The 25,096-nt window shown below is 40.7% G+C and overlaps 1 protein-coding gene across 2 annotated transcripts in view; it reads left to right on the top strand.

The window, feature by feature from the left end:
- LOC146762993 (zinc finger SWIM domain-containing protein 6) overlaps positions 1–25,096 on the top strand; it is a 325,533-nt gene that overhangs the window by 208,623 nt on the left and 91,814 nt on the right. The gene's annotated exons all lie outside the window — the stretch shown is intronic.

Here is a 25,096-nt window from a genome sequence, read left to right as displayed (position 1 = left end):
AAAGGTTACAATGAGAGCAATGATCACTGAACCTCCATTCTACATGGATTGGATCAGTCAGGTGTATAAGGCCAAGCTGTTGGAACAGCCTCAGCCCCTCTTATTAACAATTCTAATACATTTGTGTGCTGTTCCATCCATTCCCACGATTTTCCTTTTCTGAGCAGATTGTATAAGGGATGGGCAATAATAGAAAACCTAGGAATATGTTTACGCCAGTAGCCTAAAGTTCCCAGAACTTCTTTACAAAAGATGAATTCATCCTGTGCTCCATTTTTTTCAGGGTGTCCATAGGAACAAAAATGGCTCCTTTAATCCACCAGACTCCTAAGAATTTAACTTCTTGTGCTGACCCTTGGCATTTTGATTCCAGAACTTCCAATCCAAATTCAATTAGTGTTTCATGAATGTTTTTCATTGTGTCTTTTATACTTTCTTGATCATCTCCCCCTATTAGGTTGTCATCAATATATTGATATCATGTAATGTCAGGAATCTCTACTAAGACCTTAGCCAAGGCATTGTGAGAAATAGCGAGGGAATGTTTATATCATTGTGAAAGTGTATTGGATTCCCCTCCATGTAAAGGCAAACTGTGCTTTATCCTGTTCAAGGAGGGGAATAATGAAAAATATGTCCTTAACATTGAGGGCAGCCATCTAAGCATGAGCAGCCCCCAGTAGCAGTGTCACTATCTAGACAATGTTTGGAACTGCAGCAGTTAGAGGTGCAGTATTAGCAGTTAACTGTCAATATACGGTGAAATGCCAGTGTCAGGTCAGTTTCTTTACTGGCCACACCAGTCAATTATAAAGCAAATTAGTCTTTTTAATGATGCCTCTTTTTTTTCAAATCTGTCACTACCTCATCAATCCTCATAAGTGCTGCTGTTGGCAGGGAGTACTGTTTTACATAAGTAAATTTAAAAGGCAGCAATGGTATGATGGCCCTAATGAATTGATAAAATTTTCCAAGCCTGAATCATCCCATTTTCTTTCAGATTCTATTTGTATTCCCAGCAACCCAGTGCCTTCCACTGCAAAGCTCTATAGAATTTCATCTGGGAGTTTCCAGATTTGCCCATAAAGTAAATCAAATCCTAAAAGTTCTAGTTGGGCAGACCCCACAAGCACTTCAACCTTAGTAAATTGTTTTTCCCCCAGGAGCCAGATGAAAATTTTTGCTGTTGTACATTCCTTTATTATACCATCAATTCTGGTAAAATTTTTATGGTCACTAGGTATAATTTCCAAAACATTTGCTGCTTCCTTTGTAATCACTGATATTTGGGTCCCTGTGTTAATTAGAAATTCAACCATATTTTTTCACGGTCTGACTAGAATATCAATAGAAGTTTAGGGGTATTTGCCTTGGAGCCACTGTACTGCTAATACCCACCAAGCAGGCTCAGGAGCTTTAACAATAGTTATCTGACCCATCCTGTCCAGCATCCATAATTCACTATTTCCTGCACAAATTCACTCTAGGTAGCTAAACGCATCATCTGCATCCAGCCCCCTGGATGCCCAGGAACTGTAGCATTTTGGCCATGAATCTGCTGCATTTCATCCTGAAAGTTTGAAGTTTGCTACAAAAGTCTTCAGACTGTTTGGAAGACCCAGAATAAGATGGGTTAATCTGACTGAATTGATAGGGGCTAACATAGGAGACTTTCTAAGCCTGTCCCTCATACATAGTCTGTATACAAACTGTTTTCTGCACAGAAGCTGCGAGATCAGAGAATTGAGCAGTTTTAATAACCAGTGGATCTCCCCTATCCTGCAGATCTATTACTCCTGTCCAATATACCACCTGTGCAGTTAAAGAATAATCATGATCTCTGGGAGTGGTGGTTAAAAATACACCAGGACTCCAATAGCTTCCCGCTTCTTCCTCACTTGATAAAATCTAATCCCCTCTGGTCAGAGAGACTCACCACACATATTCCATTTTGGAGAGGGTGATCGGCTCATTAGCAGTTCTATTTTTTTTTTTTCCTTGCAGATATTTTTCTTGTTTTTCTACTGAATGCAATTCAGTTTTCAAGTTTCCAGTTTCCACCAAAAGGGAGTCTATGCAAATTTCCTTTTTTTTCCCTCCACTTCCTTTTTCAAAGACCAATTGCCGCACTCCCGCCCCGGTTCCCTTTTCTCTCAGCCCCGGCTAGCTCTTGTGGGGCGAGAGTGGGCGATGGAGGCACCCTCCGCCGCTCCCAGCTGGGGTTTGGAGAGTGCCTTTGTGGGTTCCGGGCAGCGCTGGCAAGCCTCGCGGTGGTAAATGAAGAGCGGATCCTGCTGGGGGCTAAGTCCGAGTTTATTGTAGCCCAACGGGGCCAAATATCCTAGAACGGTGCCAGCCAACAGGAACAAGCACAAGGTGCTTGCACTGGCTTATAAACTGTAAGGGAGGGGTATCCAACGACCAATGGGGATAGGGATAGGGATAGGAGGTGGCTCCGGGATGGGGGGATATGGTGGGGTCTAATGGGGGAAGGATATGGGGGGAGCCCCAGGTCCTCGCCCAATCACCCGGTGCCCTGAGTAGAAGCTTCTGGATGGATGGGAAGGGGCACTGAGTGATAGACAAGGCACCCGGGGGGAGGGGGTAAAGTGCCCCTTTCAGGGTGATGGATAGATACTGGGAAGGCGGGAAGGGAGGACAAGGTGGGAAAACTGGGGATAAACCAAGTTGCACACGGGGGTACAAAGGAATAAACCAATACATAATACAGGGATAATAAAACATACAAATAACGCAACTCCACAACCAATAATGCTTTTAGCAGATTGTTTTCAAGTTGAATCACTTCATATACCACATTTGGAATTGTTTTGGATGGCAAGGATTCCTTAGCCTCTTCTTGTGCATAGGATAGACAAGTACAGATAATTCATTTTTCTGTCTTTTAGTTTCTGTTCTGTTAGACACTGCTCAATACACATTATTATCATAACTTTCAAAACTTTTAACCCAGTCTTTCCTAGCTTGTGAGGATGCACACTTACATTTCTGTAGCAGTTTATATGTGACAATGCGACCAACTACACCAATTTTCTGTTGGATTAAGGGTATAAAAATTTGGCAGAAAATAACCCCCCTTGTATTCCAGCTGGTCCTCAGAGATTAGAGGGGTTGGGTGCAGCTGGACTAAATTCCTGATTATAACCAATTCAGCACTTTAAGTCTGATCAAGTTCAATAAGAACTTTCACAAGCACTGGTGCACAAATAGTGGGATTTACCAACCCAATAATATAGGTCTGATCACTTCTGGGCTGTCTGACACTTGCTAAGCAGGTCTAGGCAGCTTCTTTGAAGCTGCTTTCTTGGCTTTTCTAATTCAATTTTATTTATTTGAACTACCTTTCCTCCTATAACCAGTCTTACTGCTTCTAGTCTTCACTAGATCTACAAAACTCCTGGGGCGGTGTTTCTCATCTCAGATGTCTCTGGTCAGTGTGCGCTTGTCTTGTTGTTACAATAAGGTTATTAAAATTATTAAAGGCCTCTGCCCGAATAAAGGTGCAAATGAGACCATATGCCAAAGCCAATAGTATGGATTTTATTTAACAGTAAATGTGAGGGAGAGAGAGAGAGAGAGAGAGATAGAAAAAGAGGTGTGGGGAGGGAGAGACAGTGAAGGAGACATATTAAGTAGAAAACCTCACCACTCCATGCATCCCGATGGAGTCCCATTGATCCTCTTTTTCTGGTCTTCTCAGTGGTGAGGGTCCAGCAAAACATAGAGTTCAATGTATTAATATATGTTTGGCCTAGGTGAGAATGCCCAGGTACCTCCCCTGGTGGGGAGGCAAGTTTGACACTCTCTTGCAACAGACTGGATCTGTTGCATCACTTTGCATCCCATGCAGTCCTCTGGTGGAAGGCCTCAGGAATGAGTCTGGAGAGGGGGCGCTTCGGGTGTCTTTGATGGTTTATGACATCTCCTCAGCTGCCTCTCACCTGAATGTCCTGTGTGTATAAGGCCTTCCGGAGGTGGGAGTGTTTTACAACTGAGACGGTTTGTGTAAGGGAGGATGGGTGTTAATTCCCTCTGACCAGAGGCTATGCCACACACTCAAAAACTCCCCTCCTCCCTGCTTGGTTGGGGGGGAGGGAGTGTGTGCAAACCTGGCCTCAGCAGAGGAGTCTGTGGACTATGCTCCCTTCCCTGCCCCCCAATCTCAGCCAGAGCTGATTTCAGGACAGCATCTGGGTTTGGCTTTCTTGTGGATACATTCTTCTCCCTCAGCCTTGTTTACTTCTCCCTAGACCCGAAATAATTGGACAGTATTGTCATCTTTGTCTTATCTCAAGTTCCCTTAGGCAAGGCTTAACTCAGTCCAAAGTTCGTGTCAGGAGGCATATTCAGGGAGGGGTGGGCTTTAGTGGTCACAGCTTTTTTATACAGTTTTGCCATAATGGGCAAAAAGTCCTCCATAACAATGTTTAAGCCATTAACCATAACATTTCAGTCTCTCACACTTCTATAAAGCAGTCTAATACTGTTCTAAATTAGAGATACAGGTTGCAGGACTCCATTTAGAATTTAAATTTAAATACATGCTGGAACTGGTTTTCTAAGAGTATTCGAAGAATTTTATGAAGGAGAGAGGAAATGGAGAAAAATTCAAGAGAAGCCCACTTCTCTGTTTTCCTACTTCCTATTCTGTGAGTGATTTTGCAGATGTAGTTGACATCAGTATAGTTACCTGGTCCTAATAATAGAGACAAATGAGATAATAATCAACAGACTGGAGATAACAAACTTTGAAGCTGTTAAAATTAAACTTGTTTGTTCAAGGCAACACTAGTTAATGAAATTCATTATCGGATGGTGTTGCATTAAGAGTATAGGAATTTAGCAGTAAATAAAACCCCTCCCATTCCAGCTGGTCCTCAGAAGTCAGAGGGGCTGGGTGCAGCTGGGCTTAATTTGTTATTAGAACCAATTTGGCTCTATAAGTCTGGTTGAGTCCAATAGGAACTTGCATGAGCACAGGTGCACAAATAATGCATTTTACCAGTCCAGTACTACAGGTCTGGTCGCATACTATAAATTTTTGCCCCATCCCCATGGGATAGAAAAATCACATGTTATATGTGGTGTTTGGTGATGTGTTATAGGTGGTGTTTGGTGATGTCAGTCATACACGTATTACATGTCTCATGCTGGTCCTCATTTGCATTCCAAGGGATATGAAAGATAATATGTAAATGGGGCTTAATGAGGGTTACCTTTGGTCAGAACTGATAGCTGGCAAGAGAGGTACAATAAACACTTTGGTCCTCCTCCACATGCTGAGGCAGCAGTGAAGGCTGTCTGACCTTCATCAGAGGGTCTTTGTGCACATTCTTATCTCTTCAGAGAGGCTGGTGTTTTTGCAGTGAAGGGAGTGCAACTATTGGCTAGTACAGAGTTGTGGGTACTTTTCTGTGTCTCACTGAAACAGCATTAGGCTGTGATGCCTTTGCTTCACTCCAGACATCCTTCAGTTGCTAGGCCTTGCTCAAGTCAGGTGCAAGATTAACAAATGATCCAGCTCATGTTTTTCTCAACCAGACTCATCAATTCTTCACTGACTTAAAAAAACACTGTAAAAATCTTATCATTTAGCACACTAAATGAAATTAAATCCAAGCAAGAATAACATGCTTCATTTAGAAAGGAAAAGTCAAAAGCAAAATTCAAGTTTTCCATTGTCAAAGGTTAAATATGAGAATGATTGATTGCATGTTGTCTGGTGGGGCTAAGACTGGGTATAACCTGTTTAGCATAAATTATGTTCATTCAAAATGAAGCATTAGACTAATAAAACACTAGCTGTCTGTGGTTTATATAATAGAATTTTGTGATGGAAAGCCTTATTGTCAGAGTAGGCAAACCTCTGTCAGAGAGTGTAGATATAATTACTTTGCCTTCAAGCATATAAATCCTTTTAGTATGTAATTTTTAGGATACCCTGGTTTTCTGGGGAATAATGCTTTTTGCCAAGTTGGACATGTACACAGGAAAATTGTATCCTGTCATAATGAAAACCATAGCATCTTATGCTTCATTGCCACTGTTTATGTGGGTTGAGCTGGTAGGTGGTGGGAGAGGTAGAAATGCCTTGTCCATCTGTTACCTGTAGCAGTCTTATTACATGCTGACAATAAATATTAAAGCTTTTGTTAAATTTTTAGTGGCTCTTCTTGTTTCATCAGTTCCATACTGTCATTTTCTTGACAGAACTTATCTGAAGGTGTAATCTCTCTTCCTGAAGCATCAAATAAGCAATACTTTAGATTAATCTAATTTATTAGTTTGCCTCTGTTTAATCAGAATTGTAGTTGACACTTCCAAAAAGCTGCAGTGCAACCTCCAGCCTCAACACTATCTCAGCTGAGATAGTTGCAATCTGAGGCCAACCTTGTTGTTTCAGTCCTGAACTGCTCTTCCCCCTCTAACAGTATCAAAATATTGAAACCCTGGTTTCAATTGCAAATGCATTTCAATCACTTCAGGTGTGCAGTAGGCTAAGGGCAGAAATTAACTTGGTTCTTCCACCTCCAGCTTGTGTTTATGTTGCTAACCTGTCCATTTCTTCCCCACACAAGTGCTTCCTTCCACTGGTGCTTAACAAGTTCCCTGAAAATTTCTGTTAATTGGATGAATCTTTCCAACTCAAATCCTACCTTGTGTGAAAATTAGAAGCTGCTGCCATGTTTTGGCCAGGATTTTGAGTTTCAAGTTTCATTCTAGTTAAACACATTTCTTTATTAAGGTGAAACATGCATGTGAATGTGCAAAAGTTGAAGGAAGTTTTAAGGGACACCAGAGTTAGTTAGGATAGCAAATGATAAAAGGAAAAGCAGCATGTCTCTGATGACCCTTGATCTATGCTAGTAGTGGCAGAGAACTCAGACATTGGGTTTAAGGGGGCGATGGTATCACTATGTTCTAAAATAATGTTGGTTTCCTATCTTGTCATCTTCTAAGATGTTGGAAAAACATCAGTAAAGGGAGTGGACCAGGCCTTTGCAAATTCAATTTTTTGTATTATCTGTTCAGAGCAATTTGGAGTGGCATATCTTTAAAAAAAAAAAAAAAAAAAAAAAAAAGTTCTCATTTATTTCACAGATGGGTAGCATTGTAGTTATAGAGATTTTTAGGACCACTAAAGTGTGTAAATATAGATTCTGCTTAATAAAGACTGTCTTGCTTGCACTGCTATGCTGTCTACCAACGTCTAGGCATATGGTCACTCTCAGTTCTATTTTGGCATAGGTTTTAAACTTACTTAAATAATTTCAGCTTTGCTCCTTGACTGAGCCACTTGAGCCTTTCATTAGAACTTAACTGATGCTTCCTGCCTGACATTGGGCATTGGCCAAGAGTACTGGAAGGACACACTGGGCTCTGATCAGAGTTTCTGCTGAAGTTTATGGTAAATTGTGTTGACTGCAGTAGAAGTCAAATTGGGTCAGTCAGTTAACCTTCTTTGTACTCTAGAGGGGAGGAAAAGGGTCCATGCAATCTTGCTACAGCAGTAATTCATTAATAGTCATCCAGCAAAAATTAAGTAAATGTTTCTTGTTCTCTATGAAAATGAAAAAAAAAAAATTCTTAATAAAAGGGAAAAATTGACTTTGTGCCTAGACCAGGGATCATGATTACTACAAGCCTCTGCTTTGCAATTAAACATTGAGCACTGCCAAATGCCAGACTTTGAGAAGAAGCTGAGTTTTCTTGGCAAATGGCATCTGCAAGCTAATTGGTGTTTTCTGCAAGCTTCTGGTTGTGAAATGAAATTGGAAGCCCTTTAGCTACATGGATAATACAGGACCTGAATACAAATGTCATATGTGACCGACCAACAGTGAAACAATAGTGTTCCCACTTGAACAGCCATTACAGATCATTTAAATGTGGGGATTACATTTAAACTAAAAGCCCCATTTCCCTTTACTGCAATTTAAATGTCATCTTAGCAAAAGCTAAGGAACAAATTAAATTAGAAAAATGCCAATATTTTTAAATCTGTAATGCAAAACAACTTTCAATTGCTTTTCATGTGCCACAAAGGAATCATTATATTTGTCAACCCTAAACCAAGCCTTAATTGCAGCACCTACTGTTATCAAAGATGGGCTGCTCTTGTGACAGCTTAATAAAGCTGAAACGGTTAAACTAAATCTGAGATTATTAACCCAATGAAAACAATCAAGTAGAAGAATCTAAGATAAGTATCTACTATTTGGTGGAGTGAGACCATCAAACAGCTTGTCAACACATAGATTAGAGGATCGGATATTTCTTTTGAACTACAATTTTCAATATCTTTATCTTCTTGCTTGCCTTTGAGATGAAGAAATTTCACATTATTTGCATATTTCAAAGCAAACATTTCTGGTAGATTTCCTCCATTTTTATACTTAAGAACAAACTTGACTTTTAAAGTGTAAAGGGGTTGACTCATTGAGTAGTATGCCTTCAGGTCAGTTTAGCAGTTCCAAATCTTTGCCTCACTTCCGGAATGTTGATTTGAGGTTGGTGTGCCAGATGGGTTTTATCGTAATTCAACACCAAAAAACCAGCATGCGATGCCCCTCTTAGCCCATCACTGATAGCTTACAAAATAGGGCATTGTTCATGTTGTTTGACCACATTCCAGGGCAGGGCATCCTGCAACAACTTCTCATCATCAGGTGATGTCCAGCTACTTCCCGAGAAGTAGGGTTTCAGTACATGTACTGGTTGCTCCGGAAGACATATGTCAGAATACCAAATACCCCACTCTTCCTCCTTCTTTATCTTAGTTTTCTATCTGAGCAGACATTATATGGTATAGAATATCCCTCTGGTTAATTTGTGTCAGCTGTCCTGGCTATGTCTTCTCCCAAGATCTTGCCCACCCCCAGCCTACTGGCCTTTGGAGATGAGGGGATGTTGGAGAGACAGCATTGATGCTGTGCAAGCCCTGCTCAGCAATAGCTAAAACACTAGTGTGTTCTCAAAACCTATCTGGCACCCAATGCAGAGCACAGTGCTGAGAGGGCTGCTATGGGGGAAGTGTGAAAAACACCAATCACTTTTTTTTTTTTAAATCTTAAAAGTTTATTAGTAATAAAATAGTTATAAAAATAGTAATAAAATTAGAGTAATAAAAATTTGGACAATGAGGATTTGGACACTATGAGACAATAAAAAGCAAAGAATTACGGATGTTCGAATGTTTTTGGGCACTAAGCTGCCAAAAACATTCCTTGTGAATAAAGGAATAACCCATAAAAGCAATAGCTTGTTGCATATTCATATATCTCATACATGATGTATAAATTCCTTGCAAATTAAGAATTTTTTGGGTTTTTCTCAACTTCTTCCCCTTAATCCTGGTGGTTCCATAAAGACAGAGAGAATGTTCAGTGTTTGTCTTTTTCGATAAGGAGGCTGTAACTCTTCAGGTTTCATGTTGCTGTTATCTCTGTGAGAAGAGTTTCTTGATTATCTTATCCCTTTTCTTGAGCTAGTAAAAAATATCTTACATTGCATAGTTTCTATTTTAACATTATCTTGTAACCTAAAACTATATTTAACATACTACTTTAAAAGGATTAATACAGTATTACAAAATAACCCTCCATAATACATATAGTATTGTTATAAATGAATCAGTCAATTTAATAATTAAAGGAATGTATTAAATTAAATAAAAGTAAAATTGGAAAAGCCATAAGCAAATCAGCACCGAGCCAGGCGATTGGTTCTGGGTGAACTGGGTCCAGACTAATGCAGCACCGTACCCTAGCAGTTCACAGGGTACCAATTTCACAGCGTCTTTTTTATACTGTTTCCAGACTTAGCAGGATACTGGGGGGGGTCCTCCTGTTTCCTTTTGTCCCTTTTCACATATTAATGCATGTTCTTTTCTTGTGGTGCTTCTAAACAGAGGTTTTCCCGGAATACTCTGATTGCTGAAATCCTGTTAGACGGTAATCCCCTTGAATATCTTGTTCTGGTGATGAATATTCATCTTGTTATAAATGAAAGCTCCAATTTATTAATTAAAGAAAATGTATTAAATGTTCCAGATATAAATTTAGAGAATAACAACAAAAAAACACTATCAAAAAGGGTCAGTGCCGAGAGCCCGGGTATCGGTGCTAGGTGAGACACAGGTTTGACTGCTGCAGCAGAGGGTCTCCTATGCTTTACACTGACTGTCCTGTCTGACCGATTTTTATACGATTTTTCTTGCCCGAGGCAGAGTCCCTTTTCTTCCTCTTTGGACTGCATGTATTCATGTGTAGTTCTTTTCTCTGTGGCAAGTTGAACAATACATGTCTGGAGAGTGATGAACACCCATGATCACGTTCCTGGAATTTGGTATTGAGATGTATCTCCCTGATGGCTCTGGCTATCTCAGTTTCGGACATTTATCATGTATTTATCGACTGGGGGTTCCTCAGACCACCTTGATGGATGATCCATCTCCAGGCTGGCCATGCTCATTTGCTTGTAAATGGAGTCCTCTCTCCTTTGTCCAGATGGTTTTGACATTGTGTTGCAATCCCCGTCGCTGGTTTGTGTGTTTTAAAAACTTCTTATAGGAGTATATCTTAACATTTTATAATTATAAAATATACTACAATTTTATTTGCACAAATTATTATATACACATATAACAATCTTATCATTCGAGGCATATCTTCTAGACAGAATAATCCTTCAGAACAACCATCTTTTGAGACAAGAATTCATCCTATGTATATTGCTCTTTCCCGTCACTTGGTTCCACTAAAAAGGATACTGTATTTTTTAGTCCTGAGCACGAATTTATTCTAAATCATATATTACAGCATTCATTTTAATATTTGTGAAGATCCAATCATAAAATACGCATTTTTCACAGGAAGTTAACTCCATCCCAGACAGATCCAACACATGGGGAAGAGGGTATATCCAGAGATCTCTTGCAAGGCAGGGTTGTGGATAAAATTGGCAAACTTGTTCTTGGTTTTCCTCATGATGATCCTAATCTCTGTTGGTTCTTGCATTTCATGAATTTGAGGAGAGTTTAAAATATATTCTGTACTTCCAGCTGGGTACCCTCCACATTTTAATGCATAAGTTTCTGTCTATTTCAATCACCTAATTGTATCTGAAGTTTTTAAGTGTAGAAACCCCTCATGATATTACTATGAGCCTCATTCATGAGATAAAACTTTTCTGGATGATGTCTTTACAATCCTTTTTTTTTAATGCATACTAAATGGCTTGTTCTCAAAGATATTTCCTGAGTGGAATAATATATCTTTGCTTTAGTAGTTCTATTACTAGTTTTTCACTAGAACTTTGCCCTACTGTGGGCTGCTTTTAAACTGTTTGAACAGTCTGATGATTTACTTTGAATTCACATTTGCTGATATTTTGACTTTTTCTGAGTTAGTGATATATTTTTGTGTTAAAATTTATATCTAAAATATAAATTTACAAGGTCATTCATGTAGAGAAATAGCACAATATTTTTCCTAAAGGATCATGCCTAAATTTTGAATAGTAATGTGAGAAATGACTGCTCACTTTTTAAAATTTTAAAGGCTTATTAAACCTTTACAAAAAAAAAATAAACCAAAAGGATTAAGTAAGGAAAACTAACAGCGCTGGGAGCGGAGCCAAGCCCAGCCCCACCCCCGGAGCTGCCTGCCACGTGGCTCACCCACAAAATGTCTGTTCTGCCTTTTATATCCCTGGGGGGGGTTGCGTCAGGCAACCCTGGCCCCTCCCAATGTCTGTCACTCAGCTCTTCTTTGCCATTTATTGGTAGAGACTACTTTCTTACAACTTGATTGGAGGGTCAGGTGTTGTCATGCCGCACCCCCCTAGCAACAAGCTTTTCCATTCACCACTGTCCCATGCAAGAGGTATATGTACACACCTTTTTTCAACCTATCCTAGACAACCCAGGGAGTCCGGTGGCAACAATCCGGGGGGGGGGGTGGGGGGGGGGGAGGAAGTGGGAAAGTGGAAAGGGGACTATGGGGAGAACAGAGGACATCTAAACAACAAGCCACAATAACTATACATCAATAAAGCTTCTCTTAATATACACACAATAGTCATCCCTTAATCACGAGAGCCAATGTCATTATTTATCTGTAACAGTAACACTTTGCTCCTCACCTACAACTTAATTCTAAATGTTGAGTTTAGGCAAGGAATCATCATAGACCAATTAAAATATTTAATTACAATTTTGCCATGAGCAAACTAGTGATTGAGTGTTAAAGTGTAAAATAATGCTTTTTTGATTCAGAAACCAGTCTGAAATTTTCTGATAAAAGTTTATTTTCATGTCTAGAAAATACCAAGTTAGATTCTTTTAACCTTAACTAAATGAAGTTATTCTCCATCCATGTTTCTCTCAGGCATTCCTTCCCTTTGCAATTAGGGACACAAACTTGCAGGAATGGGACATGTCAGCTGTTTTAAACACATTATCTCTGCTTAGTACTTAAGGGAAGGGGATAAAAGGACAAAAGCAGCTAGATTTGTTGCCAGTATGCCCCTAGAGAAATTCCTTCCCAATGTCAGCTTTGGTGACTACTTCAAGGCTGCCATGAAAAAGGGCCACTTAAGTTAAGCATTCATTACAGATTTTGTGTTCTAATATAATTTTTCTGGACCTGCATACTTCATACAATCCCATTTTAGAATCCACTATGCAGTAGAAACAGTCACTTTTCCTCATATTTTATGGTCTTTCAAAAATGATACAGCAAGGCTTTAATTTTGAAATTTGAGTGCCAAGCTTATATCCATATTTACTTGATTTCTTTGAGTATCCAAAGTTGTAATTGAATCATGTTCTGTTTTAAAGCTAAGGAGAGTATAAATGCCCTGAACCTTCAAATTTCAAAATTTAGATTAATCAGTTGCTCATATTACATTTCTGGTCTTGAAGCAAAAGCTCTAGGAATACCTATGTTTCAAAGGAGGTGGGATGCAACATGCTTTGCACCATTTCTATTGATTTTTAATTGTGGGACTTATGGGTGGAGTGATCTCTTGCACATACTTGTGTCTATAACTGTGTCATATCCAGTAAACTGTCTTTGCTTAATTGATAGTCTTTTTATCATTATAGGTTTTCTTAATCTTAGCTGCCATGGTGTCGTTGCCATATAGTTACAAGACACATTTGCCTTAAGTTCATGTACTTAAAGTAACATCTCTTTCACAGAATAATCTGTTAATATATGACAGTGTATTTGAATTATTTATGCTATTGGAGGCACTAAATTAACAGTACTTCTATCTTTACATTTCAAGAGAGTTGTGCTGCTCTAAGGCCTGAGTTATGGATGACAATTTAAAGAAATTCCTGTCACGACCCTGGAGTGTCTCAGTTGTTGCCAAATACATTTCCCCAGTAAATGAGGTCAGGCTGCCATTGTATAAAGATGGGTTCTGTCTTTTTTTGTTTGTTTTTAGGATCATTTCCTTCCTCCTCCATTACAAACAATTGAAGATTATTGGCATATATCATAGTGGTATTTGAAAATGTGCATATGAGGTTGGAATATGTCAGTAAGTGGTACCTGTTTTCAAAGATGGTATTCTTTCCTGTAGTTAAGCTGCTTTTATTGGCTATGAGGAATAATGGTGAAAGTAATTAACTTATGTCTATAATCATCGATTGAGGGGTTAGGGTTTAGGAGGTTATTTTTAATGCCATGCAGAAAGCTTGGGTTTCCATTTAATTCAGCTGGATGGAAAGTACTTCTATAGTAGGAGCCAAATTTCTTCAAGTTACACACATAAAACAATTTTTGGAGTTTTTATTCCCTGTTGAACTGATTTACTTATAAATGTTCTAAAAATTGTTCTGCACTGGAGCTGGTAAAAAACTTATTGTGTCCTTAACTGTAATTGTGACTGACAACTTTAAGGTCAGAGTTTGACTGTGAGCCCAAACTGGTACTTAGCTTTTTTTGTTTTACTTTCTCTATTTTTAGTACTTCAATAACATGAAGCTGCTATTTAATTTTTTTGATATCACTTCTAGTAAATATCAGAGCTACGGAGAAGTAGTAGCTTGATGGAGAAGAATTGCTGAATCTTCACTAATTTCTGCATTCCAGCAATCTGGAATTTTTCAGTTTTCTGTCTTGAATGGATACTGGAAAAATAACTGAAGACTTGAAAAAGTAATCTAAAGTGAGAAATGCAAGAATCTTGATCTGCTTGGGCCTGTCATTCAAGACAAAGGAGGATGATCTCCTTCATGATTTAAGAGACCTACCTACACTAAAACTTGATAATGAAGACCCTTCTACCATTCAAACAAAAGGCAACTGAATATTATAATTTGAGCTGGACAAATTTAACTAGAAAACTAGAAATAAGCTTAGAATTTTGAAGTCATGGTAGCCAGGCAGTAGATCCGATAACCAGCTGTGCTAGTTTATCACATTGGAAATCTTAAATTTTTAAGTATGCCGTTTTTTGTAAAAAACTCGACCATCACTTTTGGGCTGGAAGGTAAAATTAACTCAGGAAATTTTAGAGTATGAAGGAATTCATACTAGACAATTAGAATATGTTCTTCTGGCCATTTATAGTGGATTATTTACTTTCTGTGAACATAGCTGGGTCAGTCATACATTTTTCCTGACCTTTTCCACCGTACAAGGGAGTGTTTGCACTTGGTCCACTCTTTTAAAAAATGAGATGTACTTTCATCCCTTTCTTTTATGAATATCTTGTTTTGTTTGACAAACTTCTCAAACTTGTCCAGTTTTGCATGTTCCTAAAAGGATTAACTGAGTAATTAATTCATCTCTATGATAGATTTAGATATAGTGTATTTATACTTAGTAGTAGCATTAACTTTTATTCTAAAAATAGACTGTATATTACCAGTTCAAATATTTAATAAATATTTAATAATACTTTGTGATCACTGCCTAGCTGTAAATGCTGGCAATTACTTCAAATTGTGAAGAATCATGTTGTTATTCATAGAGGAGTGTTTCTGTACTATTTGTGCTAGTATTAGCAGTGTTTTCACCTTCAATTGACTGCTTATGAGCAAATGAATGGTTTTGTAGATATTAGAGAAGTTAATCAGTGAGACTTATTCGCAAATGCTTTATACTTTCCCCTAGCTTTATATACTGATAGCCCATGCCTTGTTATGGTGATTAGGTTATAGGGTATTATAAGTGCATAGAGGGGCATCTAATGGACATGTGACAGATATGTAAATGCTCTCTTAGGGGATTGTAGTTTCAGGCTATGATACTGTAAACTACACCTTTCAAGCAAATTTCTCTTCTATTAAACCCTTTAGTCAAATGGCAGTGTCCACAAAGATGCAGCTGTTTTTAAAACAAACTGAAAAAGGCATAAGCCAGAACAATGGCTCATGCAAAACATCAGAAGTGCTTTGTTAGATCCTTTTTTCATTGTGCTGAATGCTGAAAATTCAGGAAGCTGGGAGCAGTTTTTCATTACTTCACACACACAGATGGAGCAAGTAGTTAATGATCATTTAGAATAGAATCTCAAAATGTAAAATACCTGTTTTCTTTCAGTTGAATACAAATGTGCCTTTAACCCTTGGAGCAGATGTAGGCAGCAAGAGACAAAGAGAAATTTAAGGAATTTTTTTCCTGGTTTACACCCTCACTCCTAATGCACATTTGAATTTTAGTGTGCAGAAGGGCAATGATTTCCTCTTGCCATCAGTGCTGCATGTAGTCTATTGCATTAATCAGCCAGCTAGTGTGAAATGCATGGGGAATGATTATACTATCATACACAATACAATCAGCATGAAGCACTTGGCAAGACCAATACATGAAAGTTTAATTCAGTAATAGAATGAACTGAGCAAAATGAAACATTCTGTTCTCAAAAAAACCCACAGCACCCATAGCAAGCCTTTTTTTTCTGAAGACTGCATAGAGAAACCAGAGTGTATTAAGGTATTCTTTTTATGAATAAAATTGCAACTTGTATCCAACTGAATGCCAAGAGTACTTTTCCTTGTGACTCCAGGGACTTGTCCAGGAGCACAGGTGGTGTTTTCCTCAACTCCTTCAGTAGCAAGGAAGAATGCTGAAAGGAACAGGAAAATACACCTGATCAACACGTGGCTTAAAGACTGGTGCCATCGGTGGAATTTTGAGTTTTTCAATCATGGGGTGGTTTATACAGCATCAGGCCTGCTGGAGACATGGGTTTTGCCTGTCTGAAAGGGGGAAAAGAATTCTAGCCCATGAGCTGGCAGGGCTGATTGAAAGGGCTTTAAACTAGGTTTGAAGGGGGAAGGGGATAAGACCAGGCTTACTGGAGATGAGCCTGGGGGTGGCAGGCCAATGTTGGGGATGAAATCAATAGCCCAGCTCAAGTGCATTTATGCCAATGCAGCAGTGTGGGTAAGAAACAGGAGGAACCGGAGGCCATTTAGTGCAGCAGGAAAGCTCTGACATAGTTGTCATCACAGAAACGTGGTGGGAATGACTCGCATGACTGGAGTGATGGTGTTAAGGAATATATTTAGTGCAGGTAGCTCGGTTTGCAGCTGCAGTTCAAGCTGCAGGTTTGATGGCGATTGATAAAGACACGGGGCATCACTTGGGTTGTATGCAAGAAGAAGCGGTTTATTCTTTGTGTAACAGAGTTTATATAGTTTTACAGCATCAGCTAAAATTTTCCACTACTAAACAATAACTACATCACTCATGTCTCTTAACTATGTTGCTTAACCACAGTTCTGCAGGTGCAGTTCTACCTGGCTACTCTAAAACAAAGAAAAACATTCCTTTTCACTTCCCCCCTCACATTCCTATTCATTGTTGCTATGGTTTCCGTCCCACCAAGGTTAGCACATTGTCGTGGTTTGACACGGAAAGATAATTTTTTCCGGAAGGAAGAGGTCAATTTAGATATTGACCAATTGAAAGTAGACACGCCTCTGAGAACACAGAGGGGTTGAAAGCAGAATTCCCAGGGGAACTAGCTCTCTTTGGTTCCGGTCAGCGTGCAGTGCAGACCTTCCCCCCCCAGCCACGAGCTGGGTGGGGGAGGGGAAGCCCATGGCCTGAGAAAGGTAGGCCGAAAGCCCCAAGGGTGGTGAAAGGACTGGAATCGGGCTGGCCCCTGCAGATGGAAGGGTGGAAGAAATCTGGGATGTCTCCATTTCCCCCCCACCAGAGTTCCTCTCCCGAGAGGGAGAGAGAAAGCCGCAAGGAAGGAGGAGCGGGGGGAGCTGCTGCAAGGTGCCCAGTCGTGTGGGAGTTGTTGGATGTCCGGGCATCGAGCCATCCTAGGAGTTCGGACTTTTAACCCTTTCTTGAGAAATGAAAGCTTTGTGAATTTTCCTTTCCCCTCCTCGGTTTGAAAGAGAGGAAGAGGGACACCTTGGACCCTGGGATGGGATGTTGGAAGGAGGAATTCTGGATGGGAGGGGGACAAGGAGTGGCTTTTGGCTGGACTTTTCCGTGTTAGCCACAACCTGAACCAAATCTTCTCCGTCAAGAGGGACTGTGTTTTGGGAGGATGCCAGTGAGTCAAGAGACCTGCTTCAGCTGAGAAAAAGACAAAAGTGGAGTGAACAGAGAAAAGGTTAGGGGGTTTGTGGTGGTGCCCCCTTGCCCTGGAAAGGAAAGAGAAGAGAAGAAGATCTCTGTTCTTGAACCCTCGGCCCCAGGGGAAAATGGGGGGGACTGTGGTCCCAAACAATGAAAAACTGAACTGTTGTTTTCTCCCCTCTTGGCAGGGCATCCTTGAAAGGAAAAATCCTAAAGGCAGTGACCATCCATGCATTGGTGGTGAGAGCACTGTGCATGGAAAGGAGAAGGGTCACCATGGCAAACTTTTTCTCCGGGCGGTGCCATGTGTGACATGGAAACACAGGATGTGAAGCTGTGTTTCTTGGGGGGTCTGTGGCACAGGAGAGACTCTGTTCCCTCGATGGACTGAGTATCGGTTGTTTGGAGGGTGGAAACCTGATTGGGGTCCAGATTGTGTCTCACTGTGGTTTGTTGGAGTTGGGTGGTGGGGGTGGAGGAATGTTTTGCAAGGTTTTCATTTGGATCTTTGTGTGTTTTTTTTTCCCTTCTTTAGTTTTCTCTTTTCTTTTGTAGTGGTAGTTTAATAAAGTTTTTTTTCCTGTTATTAAGCTTGGGCCTGCTTTGCTCTATTCTAGATTCCACTTCACAGCATTCAAGGGAGGGATCACATTTTCATGGGGGCACTGGCATTGTGCCAGTGTCAAACCATGACACACATCTATGTTAGTTTCAGCCCTGCTGTCTAGCTGAAATCCCATACAGGTTTAGCTCTGAGGGGCAGGAGGAGCCTGAGCCTGAGCATGAGGCAAGAGGTGGTGAACTGCTGACCCTTTGTATAACAAAGGACACAGGGACCTGTGGCTAAGACAGAGGACCAGACACTGAGAGACACAGCAGGAACTGAGGCCCCCCGGTAAGGAAACCTGGTCCGACTCTATGAGTATGGGGGGTGTAGCTGCAAAGGGGCTTTAGTTCCAGCTCAGATAGCGTGAGAGTGAGTACCAGAGTGTCTTCTGGATGGTCAGACAGGGAAGCTTCCTTAATACTGCAATGGGGACTCACAAGTCTATGGGACCAGATAGGATTCATCCAAGGGTGATGAGGAAGCTGGCAGAAGATCTTGCTAAGACACTCTCCATCATTTATCATCAGTCCTGGCTAACCATGGAGGTCCAAGGTGACTGGAGATTGGCCAATGTGACGCCCATCTACAAGAAGGGTCAGAAGGAGGATCTGGGGCCTTTCAGCCTGACCTTGGTACCCAGGAAGGTTATGGAACAAATCATCTTGAGTGTAATCATACAACATGTACAGGACAACCAGAGGATCAAGCCCAGCCAGCATGGTTCTATGGAAAGACAGGCCCTGTTCGACCAACCTGATCTCCTTTTATGACCAGGTGACCCTCCTAGTGGATGAGGGGAAGGCTATGGATGTGTCTACCTGGACTTCAGTAAAGTCCTTCATACTGTCTCCTACAGTATTCTCCTTGACAAGCTGGCAGCCCATGGCTTGGACAGGTGCACTCTTTGCTGGGTTAAGAACGGGTTGGACGGCCAGGCCCAGAGAGTGGTGGTAAATGGTGCCAGATTTAGTTGGTGGCCAGTCACTAGTGGGGTTCCCCAGGGCTCAATATTGCATCCAGCCCTATTTAATAGCTTTATTGATGATCTGGACAAGGGGGTCAAGTGCACCCTCAGTAAGTTTGGAAACAACACTAAGTTGGGTGGGAGCATTGATCTGCTGGAGTGTAGGAAGGGTCTGCAGAGGGATCTGGACAGGCTGGATGGATGGGTTGAGAACAGTAGTATGAGGTTCAAACAGGCCAAGTGCCAACTCCTGTACTTGGGTCACAACAATGCCATGCAGTGCTACAGGCTAGAGGCAGATTGGCTGGAAAGCAGACAGTTGGAAAAGGACCTGGGGGTGCTGTTTGACAGCTGGCTGAACGTGAACCAGTGTGTGCCTAGGTGGCCAAGAATGCCAATGGCACCCTGGCCTGTATCAGAAATAGTATGGCCAGCAGGACCAGGGAAGTGATTATCCCCTCTGCACTAGTGAGGCTACACCTCAAGTACTGTGTCCAGTTCTGGGCCTCTCACTACAAGACAGACACTGAGGTGCTGAAGCATGTCCAGAGAAGGGCAATGAAGCTGGTGAAGGGTCTAGGGAGTAAGTCTTTTGAGGAGCAGCTGAGGGTGTTTATCCTGTAGAAAAGGAGACTCAGTGCAGATTGTCTCACTAAAAATACCTGAATGGAGGTTGTAGCCAGGTGGAGGTAGGCCTTTTCTCCCAGGCAGCCATAGTGACAGGACAACAGGGAATGGCTGTTGCCAGGGGAGGTTCAGGTTGGACATCAGGAATAATTTCTTCACTGAAAGAGTGTCAAGCATCGGAATGGGCTTCCCAGGGAGGTTGTGGAGTCACCATCCCTGGAGGTGTTCAAGAAACAACTGAATAAAGCACTTAGTGCTATGGTCTAGTTGATATGGTAGAGATTGATCAAAGGTTGGACTCGATCTTGGAGGTCTTTTCCAACCTAAATGATTCTGTGATTCTTGTTGAGATCAGTACTTAAGTGCTTTGCCTATCTTCGATACTTCATGAAATCAACTGTTCTATTGGAGTAATCTCCAGTGGGATTTCTCAGTATGCTTTGTTCTATTGGAGATCTCTCCATACCTGGAGGAAGGAGGTGGATTTGCGAGTCATTCTGAAGTCATTTTACCTTCTTTTCAAGAAGCAATAAATATCATACACTATTTCTTTGAGGTTTCCAACTGGCTGTTGCACTTTAAAAGGCTCCCACTTTAAAATCCTTTGCTGACACTACTTTTTTACAGGAATCATTGTTTCTGTCTCCTATTATTGTTTATTTTCTGGCAATTCCAGTGCTGGAAAATGATGCTTTTGTAATAGAATTGATTTGGCTCAAATGGGGCACAGTGGCAAGTTTGCAGCGAGTGCTGAAGCCAATTTGTCTGTTGCACAAAGGGAATGATCTTGTTTACCTGGCTCCACTTTTTTTAAAATAATCAAGTGTTACCAACCTCGTAGCTTTTGGGTTTTTAGTTTTTTTAAGAGACATGCATTAACATCCAAACCATTCTGTGACTATGATTCTATGATTAATAGGAAGAGCAAAGGCATGTCGAATATGCATCAGTTTATTGCATATTTTAATTTTGCAAATAAATAGATAGATCTTAAGTATATAGCAAAATTCTAAGGCCAAGGCCAGGTTTCAGACACTGATTACACAGGTATTGTAAATGAGGAAATGCCAACCCAAACCAGGGCTATTACAGTAGCCCTGAAAAGATAGCATAAGATTTCTAGGAAAAGCATATTTCTTCAGAAGACTGCAATCTGTAACAGAGCTGTACACTGGATCTTCAGTCATGCTCAGTGTCCTAACCCCCACTAAAACTGTTTCCACCATCACCCTCCCATTTACTGGGATAAGAGTAAAATATGAAAAGTGAGCAATGCTTAATCTCTTTGGAGAGTCTGTATACATTCTTTGCACTTTCTTTGACTTCATCAATACATGCATACACAAGATGTATAATTATTGCAACATCTACTTTTACAGTGACTAAATAGTTCTTAATGTTTTTCAATTTGCATGTTTAAATCCTGACCAGTGTAAAAGCATACGGTTCCTTTCTCCCACATGAATTCAGAGGTATGGATGTCTACAGAGAAATAAAAAGTACTGATGTTCCCTCTGTATGTACAAGGCATGCATTCAATGTGTAAAGCAGTAATGTAACCTATTTCTTTATAGTGTGAAGTCCACAAAAGATGAGTGACAATCATGCATTTTCAAAGAGGGCTATTTGAACAAAAGGTCTGTTTTGGCAAAGCTGGCTTTTTCCAGGTCAAAAGGATTAGTGTTTTTTAACCAAAATAGGCAATTCCTCACCCCATTATGAGAGCTCTAATATTCATTCCCTTGTGAAATTAATATCAACTTGTAGTCACAGCATGACTTGTCTTCCAGTTATCTTCTGGGGGGGGGGGGGGGGGGAATTTTGTATATTGGTTTGTGATATTTTGCCATTGTGCTGTGAGGAGCTTCACATTGGAAAGACATGGGTCACAGTCAATGGATCCAAATCAGAACCGTACTTTTGGTTTAGTTCTGGGGGAGGGAGGGAGAGAAGGGGATGTGTCAGCCTTCTGAGATCTGGTATAAAAAAAATTTGGTGCCTTGGGAAAAAGAAACAAAAATGTGAACTGTGTTATAAAACTAGAATATGTAAAAACAAACATATTCTCTGTTTTGTTTTTTTTTTCTTTTTTTTTTTCTTCTTTTTTTTTCCATTTAATGAGTCATTTGTTCATATTGCAGGTGACATCATTAAACCTAGTTAAACAGGTAAACTTACTTGAGAATGCCAGGAATGTATTTTGGCAAACTTCTTTTGAGTATAGGCTGTTGCCAACAGAAGTTTCCAGGCTGAGGTCACAAGAAAGGGATTTATATATGTTCCCTACTAATTAATTACAACTAGCTGCTGTTCATTTTTCCATAAGCATTATCTGTAGTATGGGGTGAGTATGATCAGTAGTTTTCCCATATAGGAGCCATTAGGCAGAAAATAGAGAATCCTTTGAGTGTATTGTAAACTTTCAGACTGGTGGTGACAGCTTCTATAGAGCAGCATCAAAGTGAAATAGGAAGAACATCCTCCAGGTTCCTTCCTTAAGTGGTTTGTGTGGGGTTTATTAGAAATACACATGTCCTTGTGTTCATTTGCATAAAAATAGCATGGATTTCTGAGGCTTCATCTTTAAACCAAAGATGTTTTTAAAGGATTTTGGTACTTTGGAGCATCTCTTCCCTTTTCTGCCTCTTAGATGCACCACAGTGTTTAGGTTTGGAAAGACAGGTGTCTGCTAAGGAAGGTAGAAGCCTCCCTTGAAATGGAAAAATGTAGACCCCTTCCCTCCGAATTGTTATAAATTTGAAATTAAGGGGGAATCTCAGGTAAAAATATGGGAGCAGGAATAACAGTTCTTTATTAGGGAAGAAAATAAAAAGATAAAATAAACAATGCAGTAAATCAAAACAACACTGATAGAGTCAGAATACAACCTGACACCCTGTTGGACAGGGTGTTGGTAGCAGTCCAATTGGAATTGTGGCTGCAGTCCTCCTGGAGTGTCAGGTGTGGTTCTGTTGGAGTAGTGATCCTGTAGAAAAATGGGTGTAATCTTCCTCTGAAGAGACAGTGGAAGAGGCAGCCGTTCCTCTGGGAAAATCCACCACAGAAAAAGCTGTGCTGGTGGACCAGAATCTCAATACTATATGCAGGTAGGAATGCTTGGCTCCTCTCTCTGGGCTGAGCAGCTCACAATGGGATGTTATAGTTCTTATCAGTCATGCAGTGGCATTCAATAGCCCATTATCAGCAGATGTCTCCCCAGAGGGATGATTGATTGTGGAAGAGATAAGGAACAACTGCCCACTTAACACAAGACAACTGCCATACAGATGGCAAATAGAATACATCTTGCTTTTCAATCTGGGACACACATGCATAGTGAAGACTCTGAAGAAGGCAAGTGAATTCCTTCGCTTCTAGTGGTGTTTCGGAGATGCAGAAAAAGGCTACTCACTTTGTAGGGGCACACAGTAATCAGTAGTGTACACTCCACCTTGCTGGATGATTGAAATACTTGCTGCATGTGGTTAAGATATTCCACTTTGCTTTTGCTTCAGTCTGAAATTACTGGGAATCTGGTTACAACTGGCTTTAATTTTTTTTTTTTTTAGATGCTGAGAGGTACAGTGACTCCTTACTGCCCTAATCATTCATTTATAAAATAAATAAGCTCAAGATAACTATTCTACAAGGCTTTCCTATATGCTTTGTTATAAATGAAAATTTATTCAGCCAGATTAAAAATAAGAAAAACATAATTTTATTAGCGGTCAAGTTCTAGCTAGCCAGCTACGGAAAAAGACAAAGCCGAGCCCGGGAATCGGCCCTGGGTTTGCCACAAGGAGTCAGCCTCAGGAGAGGTTTTCTCCTATGCCCACACACCTCCATCCTGGTCCAAGCGGTTTTTATAGGGAAAAGTCCGCATGAGGCCAAGATTTCAGCAGTTAGTCTTTTCTTATATTCAGAGTCCATAGGTTAATAAGATTTTCTTTTTTGGTGATGAGGAGAAATAATTCAATGTCCGGAGTAGGTGAATTCCTGATGAGAGTTTACGGGAAGGCTGCATTCACATGGATCTGTCTGAGGATTTCCATGATATCCATCTTGGGCCATTTACGTGATGATCAGCACTCGATGATCAACACCTGGAGTCCCGATGGTCAGCACCTGGAGTCCGAACATAGCCCATCTCCTGGCCGAGCCACATCTTTTTACTTGTAAATCAGTTTCCAATATACACCCAGTCTCGCCTGCAAGGGGGAGGGAACAGGAATTTGGCAAGATTTTGTGCTGGGGTAGTCTTTAGCTCCAGGTCCTGGGAGTGGTTTAGAATGGCTTCATATTTCAGAAGCCTGGTGTCTGTCAGCCACTTGTCAGCTTTTTGCTGCAAGGTGCTTCTTACATTATGGGGGGAGTAGATGGTTAATGAAGCCCCTAACGTTACCTTTTTGGCTTTTTCTACTAATATTGCCACTGCCACAATTGCTTGTAAGCAGGTGGCCAGCCCCTGCTGACTGGGTCAAGAAGCTTGGATAGATATCTGACTGGTTTCTTGGCCCCTGCCCAGTCCTGGGTCAGAACCCCATGGGCAGTGTGGTTACTAACATCCACAAAAAGCTGAAAGAGCCTTTTTATGTCAGGGAGACTTAGTACTGGAGCTGCTATGAGGGTTTCTTTTAATCCTTGGTAACTCTCTTCGTCTTTTTCAGTCCACTTAAGTCTGTCCATGGTAAGTTTGTCATATAAAAAACTTACCTTTTCACTGTATCCTTCGATCCATTGACTGCAAAAGTCCAAAAGTCCCAGCAATTGCCTGATTTCTCTTTTTGTCTTAGGGGAGGGCAATGCAATTATTCCTGCCACCCAGTCTGGATCTAGTTTCTTTTTCCCTTTTGTCAGCCAGTGCCCCAAATATTTTACTTCAGGTTCAGTGAATTGTAATTTAGACTTTGAAACTTTCAACCCTTGTCCTCCTAGGAAGTTTAATAAAGCTATGGTTCCAGTCCTGACTTCTTCCTCCTTCGAGCCAGCTACCAATAAGTCATCTACATATTGTAATAGTTTGGTCCCAGGGACTGGCACAAATTCCTTGATCACACTTTCAAGGGCCTGACCGAAAAGATTTGTTGAGTCTACAAACCCTTGAGGGAGGGAAGTCCATTTTAGTTGTTTTCTGTGGGTGTTTGGATCCTCCCATTGGAAGGCAAAATAATCACGGCTTTCCTCAGCTAGAGGACAAGTCCAGAAGGCATCTTTTAGGTCGATCACACTATACCATTTATCATCCGGGGACACATTGTTCAGCAAAGTATATGGATTAGAGACCGTGGGAAATAGGGTTTTTGTTCTTTGATTTAC

The sequence above is a fragment of the Lonchura striata genome, chromosome W, assembly GCF_050655825.1.
Source record: "Lonchura striata isolate lonStrDom1 chromosome W, ASM5065582v1, whole genome shotgun sequence".
Taxonomy (NCBI): Eukaryota; Metazoa; Chordata; class Aves; order Passeriformes; family Estrildidae; genus Lonchura; species Lonchura striata.
Note: the sequence above shows the minus strand (reverse complement) of the source record. Positions and strands in the feature narration are given on the sequence as shown.